We start from the raw sequence: 19,857 nt of genomic DNA on the forward strand, positions 1-19,857 counted from the left end.
GTTGTGTACCTAAGGAAGGGCAGGGTGGGCTAGACAGGCAAAACCAGTGCAGTCCTCTATGGCTGATAAGCAGACAACTTTAGAAGAGTCAGGAGATACACATCACAGAATTTTAAAGGAAAACTAAAAATAAATGTTACTGAACATTGTTTAATTGGGCAGACCAGATTTTTAAAGAAAACTAGACAACTGAAGACAATTGAAGTATCTTGAAAGACTGTTTAGTAGAACCTGTGAGCTGACTATATGATCATTCTTAAAAATGCCTTCTTTTTTTAAGTCCAGAAACGTATGCTTTTCTGAAGAAGGTAGAAAAGAGTAAAAAAAAAATGAGCTACGGTTTTCACATTAGAATGCATAGGAAGCATTTTTGAAATCTGTAAAATGTTCTGACTTTGGAGTGAGAAGCCAAAGTCTATTTGATCCAGATTCTTTTATTAAGAAATCTCTGATTAAGTAGTTTTTGAAAAATTACTAGTTTCTTTCACCAGAGTAATTGCATATTGATTAGTTTCTTTCTTTTTTAACAGTGAGAAAAGGAAAAGAAACATGCTTAGCCTGTTCCATTTAATATTGTACAGAAAACTCAGCAGGTCTTGTTGAAGTGTGACATCACATTTGCTGAAGCTTTATCAGCCTCCTAGACATCACCACTGAAACCTGGAGGAAATAGTGTCTCCACTACTTCATCTGTAGGCAAATCCCACTTTTCCCTGCCCTACTCTTATTATAATGCATCTACCATACAAGGTGCTTGAGGATTTAATTCAATTTTTAATAACTTTATATTCATAGTTCAACTAATTGTCAAAGAACTGCTGGAATGGCACTTTTCATTTCATCTCTCAGTCTACCAGAAGTCAGCAAAATCTTAAAAACCAATTATATGGCCAATGTGGGTTAGAGTCTACAGCTGCGCTCATCTCCATTCAAGTCCATGACTATCTCTTACTTAAGAGATTTGGCGTTTAGATTGAACTTATTCATTACATCTAAGCTATTGTTTTGTTCATTGCTCAGATATTCCATGGTCTCTTCTTCAGCGAATATCAAGCTTTTTAAAAAATGGGATGAGGAGAGATGGCGAGAGGGTGGGAGGGAGACACACACACACACACACACACACACACACACAGGAGAGACAGACAGAGATAGGCCGTGTTAAATATTGCAGGACTTTTTTTTTTTTGCCATGATAAGAAATTTCCTCCGTATTAAAAGGAATTTTGGGCTATTAATTTCTTCATTTCAATAGTAAAAATTGTAAAATATAGATTGGGATAGGCCAAGTGACAACTCAGGTCAAATAGCAAGTGAGTGGTAAATGTGAAATTAAAATTTGATGGCCCTGTTTTTGCTATTTGAGTCTCAGATCACTGAGGGTTTCTCTCTCTTTGATTAAAATAAGTGAATGGTTAGTAATCTATTTCCCATAGGGCTCCAGCATGATGCTAGGAACTGTGAAGTGTATTTCTTGAAAGGGGAGAAGGTTGGGGGAGGTGAAGTCAAGATTAGTCCTTGGGCTGAAGTAGTTTGCAGTAAAATAGAAAGGTTAATTGTGGTTAATTGTGCTAATTATGTGTAACGACACATATCCATGATACAAAGCAGAATATGGGAAATAGATTTTTAAATTAAGTTGCTTTTTAAATAATCTTGCTTAAGATAGAATACACTTACCCATTCTATGGCATGTGACTTAAAAGGAAATATTATTTAGATAATGTTTTTTTTTTACTGTTGTCTCTTTTTTAAGTAGCCAATTATTTCTGCTTCATGTTTAGAGCTCAATAATTTTAACAAGAATCAGAATTCTGAAATTTATCTGTTTAAAAAGACAATGAAAATCTATGATTTACCATTAAAAGTAAAAGGCCAAATAAGATTAAGAGGAATCAGAAAGTACTTTGCACTAAGTAGTTTTGAAAGCAGTTTGGGAACTTTTAAAGGATTTAGAAACTTAACTGGAAATTTTAGATGAGCATAATCATAGTATGGTAAATTGAATTACTGTTGATTTTCAGAAACTTGCCCATCATACATAGATGGACTTAAAAGATATTCAAAGAGATATTTTTGACTAGGTTACCTGGAAATATATATGGAAAGGTTGAAGTTTCCTGAACAATATTGTTTTCATTAGTTGTCTTTTTTTTTCATTTTTACTTTTTAACATTTATTGAATTGACCTAAAGGTGAAAGAAGTAGCAAGCTAGAAAATGTATGTCTAATTATATTGTAACTGAGTGATAGGTATAGTAAATTAAAATAATAAATTAATTAAAATGATTAAGTATTGAAAACAAACTAATACTTTATAATGATTCCTCTATTTCTTAAAGTTCATTTATTGAAAGCAGTGATTAATTGACAAGAAGCTTCTGTGTCATCTGATTGAGTTTTCAACTGTAGGTTCCCCATGTAAGAATTAAGATATATTCAAAAACATAATCTGTAAGAGGAAATATATTAAATTTATTTTATAATATTTTATATAAATGTCATGAATTTTAACTTAGAGATCTAGCTACTTAATCAACCTATAAAATTCACATCATTCACAAATAATGTAACTTTGAAAACAGATCATTGTTATTTTATTTTTTTTATTTTATTTTTTTTTAATTTTTTTTCAACGTTAATTTATTTTTGGGACCGAGAGAGACAGAGCATGAACGGGGGAGGGGCAGAGAGAGAGGGAGACACAGAATCGGAAACAGGCTCCAGGCTCTGAGCCATCAGCCCAGAGCCCGACGCGGGGCTCGAACTCACGGACCGCGAGATCGTGACCTGGCTGAAGTCGAACGCTTAACCGACTGCGCCACCCAGGCGCCCCAGATCATTGTTATTTTAATTCTTAGTCTACAAAGATATATAATAAAGAAGTTGCTACAACTACTTTTAAAAAGTTGCAAAATCTAACAATCCACCACTGATGAACTGTTCCCGGCAGAATTTGACACACAGGACATTTTTATGATAAGATGTGATGTGAGGGAATATGAAGAGAAATAGCGTCACACATATCTGAGGGAAAATTATTTAAGTGGCCGTAATAGGTTTGTTTTTGTTTTTTACAAATTTTGTACATTTCCCTTTAGTCGATCCAGATAGAGTTTTTTTTCCCCTCTGTTATCCTCATCGCAGGTTCTTATTTTCACATCCCTAATACTCCAAAGCAGAAATGCATCTTGTTCAGGCTTGATCCTCAAGTTATCTGCAGAAAAATAAACCATACAAAGAATCCTTGGGTATGTTTTAGAATGAATAGATTATGGGGGCAGCAGAATTGCCGTGTATGTGCAAATGAGACTGTGTGTGAAAGCAAGATAAGCTTTAGGAAGGAAATAGGTGACTCAAGGGCACATAAGGGATTTGTTGGAACCTTTAAAAACATTTTTAAATGCAGGTGAAGGGGACTGAGATTTAAAACTGTTCAGCTTTGTGAAAAAATAAAAATGAAACCTAACATCATTACATGCATACATACAGAAACAAGTATGACTAAAACTTTCTGCTTGTTTTTTTTTTTTTAAGTTTCTAGAACATTGGCTGTGACCTTTTATGTACAAAGTGCATGAAGAGTGAGTCTAATAGAAGCTGCTAGTGGAGAGGGTCTTCATGAAGAATAGGACCAGCTCTGCTCTCTCAATAATTGTCAAAACGTCTTAACTCACCTCCCTCCTTTTGTAGCAGTAGTGCAGACTTGGGTATATTTTATTTAAATTGTATCTGAAATTGTAAATATATATATATTCATATATATTTATATATATGTATGTATATATATTTATATTATATATATATATTATATATATATGTATGTATATATATTATATATTATATATATATGTATATATATTTATATATATATTTATATATATTCATATATGTTTATATATATTCATTCATATATATATGTATATGTATATATATATATATGTATATATGTATGTATATATATATGTATATATATATATGTATATATATATGTATATATGTATGTTTATATGTATTATTCATATATATTATATATATATGTATGTATATATATTATATATTATATATATATGTATATATATTTATATATATATTTATATATATTCATATATGTTTATATATATTCATTCATTTAAATTGTATCTGAAATTGTAAAATATATATATATTCATACATATTTATATATATATGAATATATATATTCATTCATTTAAATTGTATCTGAAATTGTAAATATATATATATATATTTATATATATATTTATATTCATTCCTTGTCCAGTCAAGGGAGAAAGCATACTCTTTATTAGTTTATTGATACACAAAGATGTTAGATTGTCTTCCCACCCCCAGGGGTACTCTTCTGATGGTCTCATAGCTCTTGCTTCAAGCAACAAGATTGCTACTAGTTATTGGCACGAAGTGCATATCGGTTCCCAAACTGTAATGTAAGGTCTGAAAGGAAGGGATTTGGGGTTATTTGTGTTTCCATTCCCATAACGTATCACTGTACTGTTTCCCAGAGGTGATTTTTTTAGTTAGATTATTATACTTTTTAAAAGTTGTATGCATATGTAATTATAGGAAGACACCTAAAAAATCATGAAACATATTTAAATATTTAAAAGAATTTTCTTAATGTTTATTTTTGAGAGAGAGAGAGAGAGAGAGAGAGAGAGAGAGAGAGAGAATGAGCGGGGGAGGGGCAGAGAGAGAGGGAGACACAGAATCCGGAGCAGGCTCCAGGCTATGAGCTGTCGGCACAGAGCCTGACGCAGGGCTCGAACTCACAAACTGCAAGACCATGACCTGAGCCGAAGTCAGACGCTTAACCGACTGAGCCACCCAGGCACCCCAGATATTTAAATATTTTAAAATCGATGTTTTAAAAAAATAACATTGGCTGAAATAATATTAGAAAATTTTTAACATTTTGAGAAGTATTTAACATTTTGTATGCTTCTATTTCAATTTTTCTGACTTCTGTATCTGGGAAGTTTCTTCATTTTATGACAAGTATTCATTTACATGGTGGTTTATAAGAATCTGTTTCCCCTTAGATGGGATTATTATAAATTATCTGAAAATCTACATATTAACTGGTTGGTCGCTGTTCCTCTCTGTGGTGCTGAAGAGTCTTTGGGAATAAGGGCATGCCACCATTGCATTAATAAGGTTGATTTTTCTTTTATTATCATTAAAAGTAATGATACTAAAGTAGTAATAATATCTTCTAGTGAGCAGCTATCACACATCAGATACTTTCATTTGAGAACAAATATTTATTAGTCAAGTTATATAATGAAAAACCTAAGAGGCTCAAACAAGTCAGTATCTGTCAAGGTTAGATAACAAGTAATGACAGAAGCAAAGTTGCTTTCCAGCCTCTCTGACTCCACATCCTGAGCTCTTTTCACTCACTGAGTGTAGTGACTATAGAGGATGAAAGAAAAACCCTCAGAGGGCTCCTGTTGTGAGGGCATGTGGTCATTGCAGCCACTTTTGAAATAGTTGTTTTCCTCTAACCCAGTTACTTGGACCAAATTAGTTCTATGAATCAAGGTTCCTGAGCAAAGTACAGAAATATATGTACACATTTACTATGATAAAAAGCATTCAGACCAGAAAGTTTTAGATAAATCATATTTGTTTGGTACTTGGATAATTTAGAAGGAATTCATAAACCTCGCACACATATTGGGTTGGAGAGACAATGATGAGTGCTTTATGGTCGATAAAAAGGGGTGTCCATTAAATATCTGAAACTTAGCATTATAAGAAACAAATAAACACATAGGTAATATGTATCCTCAACTACCTCAGCCTTCATTTTGATGGTAATTTTCAGATCAATTTTGAGATGCAGAATAAAAATCATAGCTTTTTGTATAAATTTCAAATTGATATGGAAGGTTATTTGACTTTAACAGTCTTTATAGTAGGTTTTCTTTTTTGTGTTTAGATTGACTTATTTTGTCAGTTTTTAGGGTTTTTTTTTCCAAGCAAGATGGCATTTTCATCTCCTGCTGCTATTAACATTTAGAGCATGCGGCCTTTTGTTGCAATGTGGTGTAAATTCCAAGTGACTGAGGATGATTAAACAGAAAATGAAACTTGAATGGCAATATCTCAAAATCTACTTAAAGCCATGACAGGTGTCTGTCTGTGGCAATATATCAGTTTTGAACACATGAAAAGTAAGAAATGGTGGCTTTTTCATGGTTGGATTTCTTTTTCTTTGAAATCAAAGAGAGAAAATACCAATTTGTCCTGGATCACTAAAACAGTGAGCTGGATTTCTAAACAACGTGGATAGTACACACAATGAATTACCCCTGAGTTTGCAATCTGATAGGTATGTGCCATACCTATTTTATACCAGTTGCAATTTTCTCATTTGTACACAGATGCTGAGTAACATTAAAAAAATGTATAACTGTAATTAAAAAGCAAGCACTCAAGAAAGATAAGACACAAAGAATTAATTGCAATTACAACTCTTCTTTCCGCATTGACTGCAAAAGCTTGGTGATCTGAATTGTGCTTCAGCCATAAGCTCAGGACTCCCTCCAACCCCCAAGGCTCTTCTTTAACATTTGTTATTACTTAGCTATTTTATTTGGCAGAGATCCCTCTGTCTCATCTTCTAATGCACTGGCAGGGTTCCTATTGCCAATAGCTTCGAGCCTACTACTGCTAGGATAAGCGGCATAGCCGAACTTTCTAGCCTCTGCATCCTTATAAATAATGCATCCGGTTTCCTGTAACTACATGAACCCTTAGACTTTGGTAGGCATGTCTTTGTTAGTCAGGGTAAAAGAGTGGGGAGATGAACAGTAGGGGAAATAGTTGTAGGCAGTTATTATCACTGATTAGAACCTGACGCCATCATATATGCATTACTCACTAGGTTAATGTTAATGGAATGCTTATGATATTTATAGTAGACATAAACATGATATATAAAAATAATATCTTTGCTGACTAAACTGCATGCTTAATTCAACATGGAAAGTGCTGGTAATGTTCACCTAGGACCTTTTAAAACTCTATTGCCCATAATTAGATCTAATTTACTTATTTTTAAAACCTCTTTTACTTTGCACAGGATCCATTGACTTTTTGGGTGTGCGCACACTTGCTCTTAAGAGCAAGAATGAGATATTGGTTAAAGATAATACATAATCCTTCAGGTAGCTTGACAGTATAACATGTCACTGGATTTAGGATGAAGGAGGAAAAATGCTATGATGATGACTTAATTGCAAAGTAAGTAATATATATCATACTTTGAACTTCAAAGTGTTTATAAACTTATGTTCTTAAAAATTAATGTGTTACTTTGAGCAACAGAGATATTAGTATTTAAAAAAGAGAAATTGTTAGTTTTTCAGTTTTTAAAAGCAAAACTTGTTTAGCAATGTCCTTTAAAATGCACCCTCAGACAATGTTAATGTAGAATAACAAAGTTCCACCCCCATACGTATCCTTTTCCTTGTTGGACATGCTATCATTGAACATTCACCGCGTGATGAATGACTGTTCAGCATTAAAATTATGTCGTATGGATGAAAAAATTCAAGTTGATTTAGATATCGAATGAGAATCAGGTTGCTCTAGAGCCTTGTATATTCTCATGAGAATTAATTGAAACAAGGAAAAATGTTTCTAAGTAGATAAAGGATGTTAATCTTCATTTTATTGTTGGTTTCTTTAATTACCATCAGTTTAAGTCTGAACGCCTCATGTATTTATGAATATGATGACTTATAACTAATAGTGACAATTACTTTGGTCATCTTTAGCTTTTGCCATGTCAGTGATTTTGCAGAGCCTAGGGAGATATCAGAACTAATGTTAGTCAAAATGTTTAGTATTTATTTCTTTGAATCATGGTAAACTTCCTTATTGATTAAACTAGTTTCTACAACCAACCAAGTTTTAAACTAAATCGTCAGATCTGTATCTGTATGTATGTAATATAATTTTTTCTCTTTGGTTTTGAGTATAATTTTTTTCTATTTTGAAATGTCAGGATTTCTGGGTAATTAGAACATTTCCTTACTAGTTCAGAGAATTTGGCCCACCCTATTTTAAAACTGTGCATTGGCATGACTGGTAAATAAGTCTTCAATTCCCCAAAAAAGATAATAAAATATATTAATATTTTATTCAATTTATGTGTTTTAATCCACCCACTAAAACAATCAAGCCAGTAACTTTTTAAAAACTCAATCCATCATCAAATAACTACTATAGCCCAGTATGTTTTGATGGGTGTTTTGTTTTGGTAGATACTGAGGGTAGAAATAGAGGGATTAAGTTTTTCTGTCTCTAATTGTCCAATAATCCAAAGGCTTCTTGCTTAGGCATGGTGATTTCTGGAATGGATCTCTGGATTCTTCTTTTATCATTAGTCAAAACACTATGGGAAAGAAATACTTTCATAACTCGATCCTGAGTGAAAACAACCTCAGATACTTAGACATGCACGTACAATAAACAGTGTTTCCACAACATGTCTACTGTACATATAGAATCCATGAGAAGGCGTGGACTCTCTCTTCTGAAATATTTGCATTTGTGCCAGACTGAGGTTAGGACAACTAAGTCCTCCCCTAGAATGTGACACCGTGAAAGCAGGAACCATTGCAATCTCTTTCCTTTATTCTCATAGTCTTAGGTAGGGCTGGCACATATTAGGCACTTACCAAATAATTACTGAATGAATGAGTGAATGAATGAAGCTACCAAAGGCAGCAAGGACAAGATGAAGCTAGGATGTATATGGAAAAACTGACAAAAGGCACATTTTTGGACGTTGGGAAAAAAATTGTAAAGCTTGTAGCAGAAGAGGCATTAACTGGAGACCAAATCTTCCCTGTTCACATTAATATGAATAATTTTTACTTGCTGTAATTGCACAATGTTTTCAAATACTGACTTAATTTTTTAAAAAAGCAATTGAAATCGAGAAATTAAATTTTCCTGCTAAAAGTCCAGGTTTAGGGTGCATCTTCTTCCCTCAGTGATCATGTTTGTATCAGCAGAAATATGCATCACACTGTTAAGTAGGTTAAAGCTTTTTGATTCATGTACTTACCAATAACATCATTTAAGTGGGTTGGTCTTATCATGGCCAGAGTTAAGCCACACAGCATGATTAAGTGGACCGTCTAATGTTGCAAATTAAATTCTGCTATTGGAAAAAGATGCCCTGAGCTGAGAAGTAAATACTTGTTGTGTTCTTGTTCTCTTCTCTTCTCTTTCCTCCCCGAATTTCAGTTTTGCTTGGGTCCAAGGATGGTAGGGCTCAGCAGAGAAGTTATTTCTTCTGTTATTGATGACTTTTTTTAAGTCTTCTTTCATTGGTGCACTTTCCAAATACAATTCTCAAGAGGAGAAAGAAGGATCCTGATAGTGAGGATGATAAATAAGGAAGGACTGGTGTAGATCTACTACTTGCCATGATGTCTGCCTTGCCTTTGTTTCTCATAGTCAGCTTTCTCTGCTATTTTCCATGGAGACTCAGACATTACCACTCTCAAAATTTGAATCATGGCTTCACTCTCATCAGACAACCCCACTTTCTACTTCAGAGAAGGGTGGAGTGTCTTTTCCCTTCCTGCTTCCACATCTGTAAACTCCAGCATGATGTCTGGGACATAGCCAGCCACTTAGTGAACAGTTTTTGGACGGATGGGCAGATAGATGGCAAGATCAATTAACGTATATCTTTGATCTTTAGAAATGGTAGCCATTTTGACCATATATGATACAGTGACCTCGAAATCTGAAATCTACTGCTTTTGAAAAGCAGGTCATCCAGAGCTTTTCCATTTTTACCTCCCAGACTGTGAAGAGAAGTTGGTTTAAATGCTGATCAGCAAATCTTCTCATTAGTTGCTATATGTTGGCTGAATTAGAGTAATATCAGTTCATTTCCAGTTGGACAGCTCAAGCATTTAGCTCTGAGTTTTTGACAGCATACAAGTCACTAAACTAATTATTTTTGTACCCATTCGACACAACTTTTTCCCTTGCCAGAGGTTATTTTCAAACCTCTTGTCTCCGGGAGTACAGCTAGCTCTGAGCCAGCAGATGCTGAAAAATGTCTTACCTTCTCATTGTACTTTTTTTTTTTAATTTCAGCAATTTCTCTCTGCTATTCATTTGCATCACTACAACCTTAGGTAACTTGGAAAACTGCTTAAATAGTAGCATTTCTCTCAGTAGATTCTTTGGTTTTAAGACTGTGAATGATTATGAATAATTTAACTTTTGATATACTCATGCAGAACTTTTTCACTGGAGTCTTTTTGGGTGAAAGGGAAGAATGGGAGTGGAAATCCAGTTGTACATGGATACCTTTTGGATGCCTTTGGTATAGTCACTGGTAGACTATAGTAGTAAACATTTGGAAGGACATGACAGAGGTAAATATTGGGCCATATCCAGGTATTTTAGCTTGGGGCCAAGGAGATTCAACCAAAGGATAGGTTATTTGTCTCACCTCTAGTGACAGAGTCGTGGCAAAGCCACAGGGAAGAATTTTTGAAAAACACTTCAGAAGATTTATGTTTCATTCGAGAAACCTCTTTAAAAGCCTTTTCTTTCTTATGGGAGGTATGTGGGGGTAGAAACAGCATATGGTTGAAACCCTCTGCACGGCAGTGATATGTAAAAGAAGTACTTTCCTGCTAGGTTAAATTACTCTTGCATGCCTCTTGCTGTCAGTGACATGATTTAGTTAAATACAGATGCTTTTAGAGGGGCTTTGTACTGCATCATAAATATTTAACAGTTTTATAAAATACTGTATGCATAACTGGGTGGAAAATACAGCAGTGGAGAAGCCCAACTTGCACATCAGAGCCCTTGGCCTTATAGTGTCCCCTGACCAGTTGACCATTGAAAACGATATGCTCGAGATGCAAGTGTCATCAGCAATTAAAGGATTCTGTTTCTATTTTTCCAATAAAATGAAGCTACTGTCTAACCTTTCTGATTGTCAGTAAAGTGAACTTTGTAATTTCCCTCTTCACATTATTCATAGATGTTCCAGTTCCCTAGTGACTGAAGTATGGCATTAGGAAAAATTCCTTCTCAATAAAGAAATGGTGTGGGGGAGGGGTCAAGAAAAGCTCTTAGATTTTCTACAGCAACTAATGGTTTATTTATATAAAGATGCTTCATTGCCATTATCTAATAGTTAAAGTCATATGAATCTTGTATTTCTGATATAATTTTGAAATTCATGGTTTTTTTTAATATATAGTTTTAAGTTCATTTATTTATTTATTCTGAGATAGAGAGAGAGAGGGTGGAAGGGGCAGAGGGAGAGGGAGAGAATCCCAAGCAGGCTCTGCACTGTCAGTCTAAGAGCCCGATGTGGGGCTCAAATTTACCAACTGCGAGACCATGACTTGAGCCAAAACCGAGAGTTAGATGCCCAACCGACTGAGCCACCCAGGCACCCCTGAAATTCATTTTAAAAGTCAGTTCCTTAAAGTGAGAGTGGTAGGGGAACGTGGGTGGGAAGGGTGCATGCAGTGGAAGAAGTGAACAAATACAGGTTAATGAATGTGGAATTGGTTGATTCTTTTGTTTTTTGGCATAGACTACAGAGTTTTTGTAATAAAACTTATTACAGGAAATTAAGATGGGTTCTCTGTCATATGTTGTGGCCAGAAATAGTTATGAAAAAAAATCTTTGAAGATATTTTTTCCAGCATTTTATTACAGAATTCCCAAACATACAGAAAAGTTTAATGTATTGTGAACAACTTATGCTCAGTGTCTAGATTTTACAGTTAACATTTGCTGTATTTCCTTTATCAAATGCCCATTTGACCTCTCTACCCACTCTTATTTTTGATGCCTTTTCAAGTAAGTTGCATACCTGCCTGTATTTTATTCTCACATATCCCAGTATTCCTGACATATGTTTTATTACAGTCTTTGAGGGGCGCCTGGGTGGCGCAGTCGGTTACGCGTCCGACTTCAGCCAGGTCACGATATCGCGGTCCGTGAGTTCGAGCCCCGCGTCAGGCTCTGGGCTGATGGCTCAGAGCCTGGAGCCTGTTTCCGATTCTGTGTCTCCCTCTCTCTCTGCCCCTCCCCCCGTTCATGCTCTGTCTCTCTCTGTCCCAAAAATAAATAAACGTTGAAAAAAAAAATTAAAAAATAAATAAATAAATAAAAGAATATGTAAGTGATGGATTATGCCAACAATTTATTTTTTCTGTAAATATTTTATTTTATTTTTTAAAACAAACTTAAATTGTATCTATTTATTTATTTATTAAAATAAACTTAAATTTTATTTATTTATTTATTTACTTATTTAATATAATTTATTGTCAAGTTGGCTAACATACAGTGTATACAGTGTGCTCTTGGTTTTGGGGGTAGATTCCCATGATTCATCACTTACATACAACACCCAGTGCTCATCCCAACAAGTGCCCTCCTCAATGCCCATCACCCATTTTCCCCTTCCCCCACACTCCCCACCCCAAATCAACACTCAGTTTGTTCTCTGTATTTAAGAGTCTCTTATGGTTTGCCTCCCTCCCTCTCTGTTTGTAACTATTGCCAACAAACAGAATTTAGGTTTCTCTGGAATGAGTCATCATATTTGGAGCTGGGATTTTCTAGGCATCATGTTTCAGGATTTAACTCCATTATCAACAGCCTTCTTTCTCCTCTTCCTGACAGTCATTCCTTCCCTGTCCCAGCCTTCTGATTCTCCAAATTAAAAGAGGACATAACCCTGCCTCGCCGGTTCTCAAATATTGGTAATCTTGGTATCACATATTTTTGAACCATTGCAATAATAGTAGGCTGATCCCTATTTTGACATGACAGTCTTCTTACCTCAAGATAAGCTCCCTTCCACCCGCTGGCGTGTCTCTTCTGTACCTTTCCACGTAAGCATAAAGCTCGGTGTAATGTTTCCATTGTTAAACTAATTTCTTATCTCCAGCCTATCCTCAATGAAAGCTGTTGGGCTCCACAGCACAAAGTCTGTGTGTCCTCTTAGTGTGATAAAATGAGGTTGAGTAAATGAGTCGGAATATAAATACTGGTCTCTGAGATAACTTTCAGAAAGAGAGCCTGAACATTCAGCAGAGTTGTGACCAAAAGTGGTCATGGGAGCATTCAAGAAAAGTAACTTTTTAACAAAAAATTTTTTTTAACGTTTATTTATTTTTGAGACAGAGAGAGACAGAGCATGAACGGGGGAGGGTCAGAGAGAGAGGGAGACACAGAATCTGAAACAGGCTGCAGGCTCTGAGCAGTCAGCACAGAGCCCGACACGGGGCTCGAACTCACGGACCACGAGATGGTGACCTGAGCCGAAGTCGGACGCTTAACCGACTGAGCCACCCAGGCGCCCCAAGAAAAGTAACTTTTAAGTAGAAGCAGTCACAGTGAAGGCTCAAAGTGAGATATTCCTGTAGAGATAATCCATGGCAGTAGTGACAGAACGTCCATTCTACTCTTTCTTTGTATCGTCTTTGACAGTACTTCACTAGAGAGCTTTCCTTTGTAGAAATGAGTTGAAAGGGGAGGAGCATTAGTCCTGAATTTAGTCTTGACCCTGAAATTAATTTTGGTGTGACTCCAGGAAGATGACGATGAGGATGATGATGATGATTTTTAACTTCCTTGGACCTTTTTTCTTCTGGTAGAAAACAAAATTCATGGGTAAGTCCTATTCCAGCTCCAACAATCAGTAAAAGTAAAATTTAGATCTAATTATTCTTGGAATTACAGTTCATCTTTGTAGGAAGCCTAAATCCTTTCACTCCATGGAGTTTTTGAAATAGGAAGAAGAAACAAGTCATTCTTAAACAGATCTCAACCTAGCAACATATTGTGTGATTTATGATAGCTGAGTTTGAATTGGAGGTCAAGTGACAAGATATTTTTATCTTATGACTGTTAAATTCAGATTTTTAAAGTAATAAGAACTATAACAATGCAGAAAAAAATGTCCACTCCTTGGACAGAGAAGCAGCAGAAAAATACGAGGCTGGCATTTGATTTTAAATAGGATACTTCTACTCCTATGAGCGTTATAAGGCTTATGACCTTACAACTGTATTGCCAGTTAGGTGGTTCACTCAGAATGCCAAATCAGTTCTGGAAACTACGTATATTTTTATTCCTCCCTTTTTTTCCTTTGGTGCAGCTTTGTATTTTCATTTTGATCAGCAACAAGGAGATAGAACTATGTAGACTCCAAGGAAAATGTAATATTCTAAAATGTTTCCTCTGGATGAACTCTTCTCAGATTTTCAAATTTAGACTATATTTAAAAGTAGGACACTTCAGGTAATTCCCTTCCCCCAGGCTTCCTTGATTCCAGGTGTGTTTTGAGGGTTTATTTTGTATAAGGCTTTAAAGATGTTTCCGAGTCTCTTGAGTAGATGGTACTCTCTTATAAGTAATTCATAACTTCCTTCATTTGTGGACCATCTCATGCCCAACGGGTTCTGTCTGAAGCAGAAGATTGAAAAATCAAAGTAACAAATTCCAGAGCATTTGTAGAAATGTTTTGTTGTGCTATACACAGAGTTTCTGGATTGATTTGGGGATTATAGAGTCAGCTGACAAGAAACTGAAAAAATAGCTAGTGACTAAGTATGAATCAAGTTTAATTACTTCCATTTTTGAAACTTTACTTTGTATTAAACTAGCATTGATTATCAGAGATGTTTCTTCCTTATGTTTAATTTCTCTTACTGCAATGAAGTATAGCCTTTATTATTTTCTTTAAATAAATTATACATGTCCATACTCATAAAATGCAGATTATCTCTTGTATTTTTGTTACATTTGTCATAAGACTTGTGGATACAACAAACAAAAATTATCTCTTAGCTGTGGTGCTCTGTGATGTGACCTTAACTTATAGGTAGTGAATATTAATGAAACAAAGATATTTGTTCAAGGTAACTAATCCAACATATATAGCTTTAGTAAATATTATGAATGACCGTCCACATAATATCAGAGTAGTCACTATAATTTTCCTTCTTTTTATTATACACACACACACACACACACACACGAGTACTTTAACATTATTTGCATTTATTCACACAAGTACAACTCTTATCTGGAGTACCCATGCCTCTAAGATGTTTTCCCACACTTTGTTCATCTCTCTTTAGTAGAGTTTCCATATTGCTGCGTTTATTCAACAACACTTAATGCCTTCTGTGTGCCAGGCATGCTCTAGGAAGTAAGAATATAGTGATAAAAACAGACACAAATACTTGCCCTTGTGGAATTTACATTCAAGTGGTGAGTTCATCACACGTTTCCTAACAAAGCACACTGCATAGAAAATACAGATGATTCAGAATAACTGCCACTTTCCCCACCCCAACCTTTGCTCATATTTCTAGTATATTCTAAAAAGTGGGATGGGATGGAGTTGAACAATGAGAAATAATATTTTAGGTATATAAAATGAGATAGAGTTAGAAGCCCTTGCTCATTTTCTCCTAAAACGTCTTTTGAATTGTAAAGCTCAATGACACATCAATTTATTTTAGCTTTCTTCATGCTTCTGAGTTCCTTGGGATTGCATCATTGACATAAATTCAGAGTTCATAGTTAATTAATAACTGTCAAAGATTTAATGCCATGTGATCTACTGAGATTTTGTAGAAGAAAGGGCAACCTAAACGTACCAAAGTCTCATTATTTTAGTGTAGTCCGCTAGTAACACTGGTCAGATAGAACATCATTTCCTTTTAAAATTAAATGTTGGAAAAGTTGAAACCATGATGAGTGTCCAGAGTCTTTTTATTTTTATCTTTTTTACTGAGTTGGAATTCACATAACATAAAACTGACTATTTTAATGTGAGCAATTCATTAGTATTTATCTCAACGTTGTGCAACCATCTCCTCTACTTCCAGAACATGTCCAGTGTAATTTTACAAGAACAGTGACTTGTAAAACTAAAAATAAAATAAACTGTGTTTGTATATGACTAATGATTTTACTTACAGGGAGTGAGAAATTCATAGTCCCTCTCAAAGTAAAGAAAACTTATTATAAGTATCATATTTAATAAAGATAACCTTTCTATATAAAATTTTCACATCCTCATCTTTGAGGCCACGTACTATATCTTGAGCTAGGGAGGATCTAAACTCATAAAGAACAAAATGTGCCAGAATGATATGATCATCTCATTACAAAATGAGAACGCAGAGGGTTGCCTGTGTGGCTCAGTTGATTAAGCATCTGACTTCAGCTCAGGTCATGACCTCTCAATTCATGGGTTTGAGCCCTGCGTCGGGCTCTGTGCTGACAACTCAAAGTCTACAGCCTGCTTCGAATTCTGTGTGTGTCTCTCTCTGTCCCTCTTCCACTCAAGCTCTCTGTCTCTCTCTCAAAATAAATAAATAAACATTTAAAAAAATGAAAACACAGACCCACAGTCCATATCAAATGTTTGATACAGCATCTCACAAGATAATTCTTAAAGTTAAGTTGTCTTCTCTGAGAAAATTTTCACTGGGTGAGAGTAAAGTATAATGAGTCTTCACTCACCTACAAGGTGGGGAGATAATACCTGCCCAGTAAGGTAGAATGAGTTTCATATTTAGCATTTATGAATAAGGTAGAAGAACATCTACATTATATATGTTTGTGTATGTGTATATATATACATGTGTATATATAATATAATAATGTAAAAGAACATCAGATAGTACATGGATTTGGTTTGCCCTCAGAGAACGTTTCTGTTGAGTTGAAGAGAAAAGAATTACAGGAAAAACAGTTAAAATTTAGTTTATTCCCAGCTTTCCATCCACTGAAAGGATCTGTGGTGGTGAAGAGTTAAGTATAGTTGTGGTAATGGAGTTTCCCTAGAATAAGATAAATTCACAAGAGGCATTTTTAGGAACAATCAGAAAAATTTGATAAGGATGTGCCTGTACTGGACACTCAAAGATCTGAAAAAATGTACAAGAGTTTAGAGGGTAGAATGAAAAAGCTTGCTAGTTTATTAGAGGTGCCATTATCTGTAAAATTCGATTTCAATTAAAAATAAAACCAAACAAAATTATGTACTGAATGGAAGCCAGATGGTGAGAGACCTGGTCTTCAAAGAAGTTGAATTCTTTAGTCCTATATACATGACATAGGGAAATAATAGAACGGACTGTGAAGATGTGCCCCAGTAGGTGGTACAGATAAGGAAGTGCTGGGTCCATGACGTGGAAGCATGGAAGGCTCCGTGGAGTAGCTGCGGCCACTTGGCGAGTGACTTTGAAATGAGTGGGAAGAGGCTGACAGATGCATTTGAGTGCTTTGTCCTCTCATGGAAAGAAGTGAGTTTTAAAGGTCACCTTTGGAACATGAAGCTTTCTTATGAAAACTGTGATTTCAGGGGTACCTGAATAGCTCAGTCAGTTAGGTATCCAACTTCAGCTCAGGTCACCATCTTGCGGTTCCCGAGTTTGAGCCCTGTGTCAGGCTCTGTGCTGACAGCTGGGAGCCTGGAGTCTGCTTCAGATTTCTGTGTGTCTCCCTCTCTCTCTGCCCCTCCTCCACTCATGTGCCTGCACTCTCTCTCTCTCTCTCTCTCTCTCTCTCTCTCTCTCAAAAATAAACATTTAAAAAATTTTTTTTAAATGTGATTTCATAATTCATTAGCAAATACATAAATCATTATGTTTTATCTGTAGTCCTCTCCGGTGACTGTAATTTGGAGATACCACGAAGTAAACTCTACTTTTTTAGCCCTAAAATTTAGGAGCAAGAATAAGCTTTTTCAGAGATAGAAAGAGTCAAAATACAGGGGAAAAAAAACTGTAAAAGAGAGAATAAGTTTGGGTTATATGGTCAAAAGCGAACTGGCATTTGCCATCCTCTTTCATCTGCTGGAGCTGAGCTAAATACTTCTGATAATAAAATAACTAAAATAAATGCTGCACCCAATAACCTAGCTTGAATTGAAGTAGCAGAGGAATTTGAATACATTTGATGATATAATAGGATTTTTTTTTCTTCGTTGAAGCAAGCTTAGACAGAAGCTGGAATAGTGTGAAAATGGATCAGAAATACGAGTGTATTTTGATATTGTTCTGCCAAATCCCGTTCTGTATTACTGTCCCCTCCTGACCCAGGTCGACTTACTAACATTTACTTCCTTATCTTCTGCGGTGGATTAATAATGGCTGCAAGTTCTTTGTCACTGTCCCCAGTCAAGACCTATTTCCCCAGTTCTTGAATGTCAGCTGGTGCTGCGACGGCTTAACCAGTAGGATGCAATGGAAATGACCCATGCAGCCTCCACATTCAAGGCTCAGGATGGCTGGCGGCTTGGGCTTCTTCCCTCTTGGGATGCTTCTGCTCAGAACCCAGCCATGCTGTGAGAAGCCCAAGGTTCACAGAGAGGCCACATGTTGGTGCACCCTTCCACAGTCCCCGCCGAGCTCCCAGCTGACACCTGGCATCGACTCCCCGTCACGTGAGTGCCATCCTCAGTGTTTCAGCTCAGTTGTATCCTAGCTGATTGCAGCCCCGGCTGACATCAAATGCAGCAGAAGAACCACTCAGCCGAACCCAGTCAACCCGCAGACTAGGGAGACAGAATACAGCAGTGATTGCTTTAAGCTATTTCAGGGCAATTTGTTTCACAGAAGCATATAATTGAAAAGCTTTCCAGAGAAAATTCTGGAACTGAGACTGTGGAAGATCTCCTTCAATTGAAATTATAAATAGGTAGCATTTAAATAGCCTGTGCTTTTTGTTTGTTTGTTTGTTTGTTTGTTTATTTTGAGACAGAAATTGAAAGAGTGCAGGAGGGAAGGAGAGAGAGAATTCCAAGCAGGCTCGCAGTGACAGCAGAGAGCCTGATGCAGGGCTCAAACTCACAAACCACAAGATCATGCATGACCTGAGCTGAAACCGAGAGTTGGATGTTTCACCGAGTAAGCCACCCAGGCACCCCTAAATAGCCTATGCTTAATCTTTACAAGTTCTGGATATCACTAGGCAAAATTTTGGAAAGCTCTTATTTTGGAAACTAGGCACCTGTAAGTTTGTTTACAAACCACATTAAGGTACTGAGCCTTTTTCATTATTACACTTTCTGGTCCGTTTATTCTCCCATTGAAGTGATGGGTAAGCAATACATATTGAGATGCATTATTGTGATTAAAAAGAAAAGTGGTATTTTTCAGCAGAAACAGCATGAGTCAGACTTTTGTTCAAATCTTGGCCCTATCACTTAATAGCTTTACGTCCGTGGCTAAGTTACCTAAGCTCCCTGAGTAGTTCTCTATTTCGAAGATGATACATACTGTACGGGATTAGTGAAGACAAGAAATAATATATGCTCAGTGCCTGGCACAAAGGCAGAGCTCCTTAAATGTAGCTGTTATTGTGATGAAGGAGGTGGTAATGTGGTTTTTGAAAGGTAGCAAAAATCTGCTCTTTTTCATTTTTTTAAGGGAACGCAGAGATGTGGGTGTTCCTGGGCTTTATTGGGGTGGAGTCTAGAGGGTTAACGCGACATATCCTTGCAATTCTTCCTACAGACAGGCATGTTTCATTCAAAGGAAATTCCGATCCCTTACCCATCCACAGCACCCTTTCTCACTTCTTTATTTCCATAGGGGATTTGGTTAAGGGATAAGGGCAACTTTTGGTTCCTACTCTCAAGGGGAGAATTCATGAAGAATTCTCTCTCTCTCTCTCTTTTTTTTTTTTCTTCTTTATGTCCTCAACCCCCTTTCCTCAATTACATTTACCTTCTGATTTGGTGGGAAAGAACTCTACAGGATGCTGGCTTTCTGCAAGCTCATCTTAGCTTCG

At 36.0% G+C, this 19,857-nt stretch overlaps 1 protein-coding gene across 1 annotated transcript in view; it reads left to right on the forward strand.

The window, feature by feature from the left end:
* Window positions 1-19,857, forward strand: part of NRG1 (neuregulin 1) — a 1,121,130-nt gene that overhangs the window by 973,242 nt on the left and 128,031 nt on the right.

The sequence above is a fragment of the Prionailurus bengalensis genome, chromosome B1 (genome assembly GCF_016509475.1).
Source record: "Prionailurus bengalensis isolate Pbe53 chromosome B1, Fcat_Pben_1.1_paternal_pri, whole genome shotgun sequence".
Classification (NCBI taxonomy): domain Eukaryota; kingdom Metazoa; phylum Chordata; class Mammalia; order Carnivora; family Felidae; genus Prionailurus; species Prionailurus bengalensis.